Source organism: Schistocerca serialis, chromosome 5, assembly GCF_023864345.2.
Source record: "Schistocerca serialis cubense isolate TAMUIC-IGC-003099 chromosome 5, iqSchSeri2.2, whole genome shotgun sequence".
In the NCBI taxonomy this organism is placed as follows: Eukaryota; Metazoa; Arthropoda; class Insecta; order Orthoptera; family Acrididae; genus Schistocerca; species Schistocerca serialis.
Window position 1 is genome coordinate 731894250 of NC_064642.1, and position 5598 is coordinate 731899847.

The 5598-nt window shown below is 42.8% G+C and overlaps 1 pseudogene; it reads right to left on the reverse strand.

The window, feature by feature from the left end:
- Nucleotides 1-4087: 4087 nt before the first annotated feature.
- On the reverse strand, nt 4088-4205 carry LOC126482932 (5S ribosomal RNA; annotated as a pseudogene).
- Between the last annotated feature and the right edge of the window lie 1393 nt (nt 4206-5598).

Below are 5598 nucleotides of genomic sequence, written 5' to 3' on the forward strand. Positions count from 1 at the left end.
TTCACAAATGTTCGATATGTGCCCCTTTAGTGATTCGGCAGACATCAAGCCGATAATCAAGTTCCACCCACACTCGGCGCAGCATGTCCCCATCAGTGAGTTCGAAAGCATCGTTGATGCGATCTCGCAGTTCTGCCACGTTTCTTGGTAGACGAGGTTTAAACACTGAATCTTTCACATACCCCCACAGAAAGAAATTGCAAGGGGTTAAGTCGAGAGAGCCTGGAGGCCATGACATGAATTGCTGATCATGATCTCCACCACGACCGATCCATCGGTTTTCCAATCTCCTGTTGAAGAAATGCCGAACATCATGATGGAAGTGCGGTGGAGCACCATCCTGTGGTACGTTTAGCTTCCTGCTTGCTTTATTCGTCGACTTCCGCGGGCTACGTGTGAAACTTGCCCGCACGCGTTCAACTGTTTCTTCGCTCACTGCAGGCCAACCCGTTGATTTCCCCTTACAGAGGCATCCAGAAGCTTTAAACTGCGCATACCATCGCCGAATGGAGTTAGCAGTTGGTGGATCTTTGTTGAACTTCGTCCTGAAGTGTCGTTGCACTGTTATGACTGACTGATGTGAGTGCATTTCAAGCACGACATACGCTTTCTCGGCTCCTGTCGCCATTTTGTCTCACTGCGCTCTCGAGCGCTCTGGCGGCAGAAACCTGAAGTGCGGCTTCAGCCGAATAAAACTTTACGAGTTTTTCTACGTATCTGTAGTGTGTCGTGACCATATGTCAATAAATGGAGCTACAGTGAATTTATGAAATCGCTTCAATCATTTGTAATAGCCCTGTATAAATGAATTTCAAAATATGTGCAGCGCAATGGAGCACCTCTATAGGTTTGTATGAGTGAACAAAGTTCACACAGGATTTAAACAACCTGCAGCTCATTGAATCACTAATCTGAGAGTCGAACTTATGCTCATCCACCCCGTTACCATCATTCTTACCGCTTCCATAGAACATCGCACCTCAACGGATTATTGACACGTGGCATTCAGATGCACTATGTGGGGTCTTGCCCGCACGTTGCTAATATGGTGTCTACGGGATACAGCGTTCTCGGAATGCTATACAACAGTTTCAAACAAATAAGATTACTAGTTTTATTTCCATAAAGCAAACTGACAATACTTAACTGTCTTTACAGCAAATATCGTTAGGGGGAGGCGACGTGAAAACAGTACAGTACTTGGTATACACAGAGTCCAAGGAAACACTTGATACTGACAGGGTGGCACTAATCACGTTGCACACTCGGGCCGATCTGCGTTTAACGCAGCTTTTGCAGGGGGCGGGCCTGGCATGGCGCGGTCCTGTTCTGCGCACCATTGGCCGCCGTTTCTTCACTGCCTTCTCTGGTCTTTCGTTTCGTTTCGCATCTTCGTTACGGCGTTTGTGGTTACGCCAGAACGCAGTAGGGAAAAAAATGTTATCTACTACGTAAACAGGATGCCAGTTGCTCTTTCACAATGTATCCGACACTACCTTATACATTGAAATACGATTTATGTAATTCACAGTCATGAAACGATGTCGACACAGAAATTTGTTTCTATATGTAGTATTTCATAAAGATATAATTTTTGTGGGTGGCGCTATTTACTATATTAGATGGCGCTTCGGGGGTACCTAACTTTGACGTCTCGGTTACAACATTGGCTTCCGATGTCTGTGACAGAAAACCGTGTGTAGCAGAGTAATAATATGCAATCACTCACTAGGTTACACAGCCTCAGCGCATTCAGAACTCAGATCACACCTCATCCCTAAGCACAGGATTGATTTGCTAACGTATCTGCTACGCCGTTGACACTGAGTCCATCTGTGATAACCCCTCTTTAAATCATCGAGCCTCCAGAAACTTCTCAATACCACTGAATGAATCGTTACACAAAGAAGGGATGGAAATCAAGGTATCTGATATGACTAAGGATGAGCTATAGTGCAATTATAGGGAGGTAATAAAATAGTCTGCATAAGGTCCTCTGGCACTCTAACTATGCGAACAACTCTGCAAAGACGGAGACTGTCAGTTTAAGGCCGAAATAAAAAAAAATTACACACTGCGAAATTGACACACAGCTCATCTGCATGACGAGATGTATTTTCATCCTAGCAGAAAGCGTGCGAGATTAAATTCTGTGGTTATGCACTTACGTTCAACCCACTGCACTTCCTTCTCTTCCGTCTCCTCCTTCTCCTCCTCTTATTCCACCTCCTCCTCCCGCCACTCAATCGCGTTGAGAAGATAACCTATTTCACCCCAGATCTCGTGCTCTGCGGGTAGCAAAAGATTTATTGCTTATATCGTTAAACTTGCTGATGAATTTGTGATTTGAAGTGTTGATAAGTATTTTCAGCTGCACGGAAAGCACCTTAATTACACACACACACACACACACACACACACACACACACACAAACGGTTTAGTGGTAAACACTATGGTGTGCTCCATCTCACCATCCGCCACCACCTGTGGCAACTCGCCTGCGGATACCAAAGGAAAAAGTAATTACATCACTGCGAGTTATTGGCTCATGGTTCAAATTGTTCTGAACACTATGGGACTTAACTGCTGTGGTCATCAGTCCCCTAGAACTTAGAACTACTTAAACCTAACTAACCTAAGGAAATCACACACAGCCTTGCCCGAGGCAGGATTCGAACCTGCGGCCGTAGCGGTCGTGCGGTTCCAGACTATAGCGCCTAGAACCACTCGGTCACTTCGACCGGCTGGGAGTTATTAATCCAAAATTGTATCTACTGACTGCAGCTACGCAACGACTTCATCACATACTTCCGTTAAATTCCTTTGTGTTCACTGGTTCAAATGGTTCAAATGGCTCTGAGCACTATGGGATTTAACATCTATGGTCATCAATCCCCCAGAACTTAGAACTACTTAAACCTAACATCAAACAGCACCCAGTCATCACGAGGTAGAGAAAATCCCTGAACCCGCCGGGAATCGAACCCGGAAACCCGGACGCGGGAAGTGAGAGCGCTACCGCACGACCACGAGCTGCGGACTGTTCACTGGTGTGTAATACTACATTTTATTATGGAAATAACTGTGTCAGATACAGTGCTTTGAGTACGAACCAAAGACGTTACTCCCTGCATAAGGAAAGTGAAAATTATCATAGCATTGTTCTGATTTTTGTTATCTCTGTTGCTGAACGTAATTGTAATGACTCCGATTTTCATTTTGCTCTGATAATATAATATATAACTGTGAATATTACGTACTACAACTTGTTAATAACAGCAACAGTTGTATCCAAGGAAGAAATAAGAAGGAATAAATGAGTGCTCATGCATGATACAAAATGAGATGAGACTCGAACGAACATCTTACTCTTTCCAGTAGCTCTAATTACTATAGAGAGTTTCAGTTATATTATGTCGACATGGAGTTGGTGAGAGGCTGTGGAGGTTGACGTACGAACCTGCAAATAAGCACGGAGACTTTCAACGGACTCAAGAGAAATCTGCTTCAGCTCTATATCAATATATTACTACATGACGAAACACAGACAAGGCGAGTTTAGTTTCAATAGACATTTCTGTACACCATTTGAAAAAGAAGGATATATGCTTATCTTGTTAATAAAACCAGAAAACACTATAAAAATGACGATACAATCTGTCTACCATGACAGGACTGATCTTGAGTTTGCATCATACATTGCAACACACTGTATTTATTACAAATTTTGTACATGTTACTGATATTGTTTTTCTTTTGCATGTACGATTGATGGAGTATTGCAGAGAAGATACATGTACAGGAGCAAAACTTCAGATCGAATAATCGTAACATTGGACGACTACACGGCAGCGTACCAAAAAAAAAAAAAAAAAAAAAAAACACACAATCCACCTTAAGTCCACAAGTGGCTCATCGGGACCATCCGACCGCCATGTCATCCTCAGGTGAGGATGCAGATAGGAGGGGCCCGCGTCAGCATACTGATCTCCTGATCATTATGATGGTTTTCTGTGACCGGAGCCGCTACTGTTCGTTCGAGTGGCTCCTCTATTGGCATCACGAGGCTGAGTGCGCCCCGAAAAATGGCAACAGCGCATGGGGACTCGGATGGTCACCTATCCAAGTGCCGGCCACGCCCGACAGCGCTTATCTTCGGTGATCTGACGGGAACCAGTGTATCCACTGCGGCAAAGCCGTTGCCTAGTGCACGAAAAGCAGGTGAATATTTTCATTTCTGCCACTGCCGACTCTTTTAAAGGCTGTAGAAGCGAATTATTAGTAGCAGACAGGCACTTTTATTGTAGATTAGACGTAGTCAGTGTAAACTATTTGTTTGTGTCAACCACATGTGCGACGTTGATGCTACACAGTCCGCATTAGATTTTTTTTTTTTTGATGTGCTGTTTCAAAGTTACAATCAAGCACGTTATTGCAAGAAAAAACTGTACACTCAGCTGTAATTCCAGAGCTGTCACAAGCAGTAGGAGATGTTACTCGTGGACAGCGTGGTATTATCAACAAGTAACTCACACAACAAACAGAGCAGTTTATGGAGGTTTCCCATCAGAGGACGAAGATAACCGGCGGACAACTACTGTTGTGCAGAAGATTCAGTCAGCGGTAAAAGAAGTCAAGTAAGATATGATATTTCTAGCTAAGAAATTGTCAGAGGTTTGCAAAAAACTCGAACTCAATTAAGCGAACAATTTTATGAATGTTGTAACCGAGACGTCGAAGTTAGGTATCCCCAAAGCGTCTTCTAAAATAGTAAATAGCGCCACCCACACAAATTATTTTTTTACGAATAACTACATATAGAAACAAATTTCTGTGTCGACATTGTTCATGACTGTGAATTAAATAAATCATATTTCAATTTATAAGGTAGTTACGGGTGCACTGTCAATAAACAACTGTCATTCTGTTAACGTATTTCATGCATAGTAGTCAATATTTTTTCCCTACTGTGTTCTGGCGTAACCACAAATGGAAGACATCAGTCAGCAAATGAACAATCTACGTGATTCTTAGCAGGGTAATTACTCGTTCATTACTGAAATGAGAGCATGACAATGAGAGCTAGTCAAAAGCACCCCACACAACAATCTTTTAAACAACATGAGCAAGTACAGATACAAAGACCACCGTATCCGAATGTAACGCCAGATCATGTGAGTGATTATGCAGCATTACATATGTAAGTAAAATTAATTAAGCATACAAAATTTCCATCTTATCTACATCTACATCTACATGGATACTCTGCAAATCATATTTAAGGGCCTGCAGAAGGTTCATCGAAACACCTTCACAATTCTCTGTTTCTTCAATCTCGTACAGCGCGATAAGACGACCACACACATCTTTCCGTACGAGCTCTGATTTCCCTTGTTTTATCATGTTGACCGCTTCTCCATATGTAGGTCGGTGTCCACAAAATATTTTGGCATTCGGAGGAGAAAGTTGGTGATTGGAATTTCGTGAGAAGGTTCCGCTGCAACGATAAACGCCTTTGTTTCAATGATGTCCACCGCAAATCTTGTATCGTTTCAGTGACAGTCTCTCCCATATTTAGCGATAATACAAAACGTACT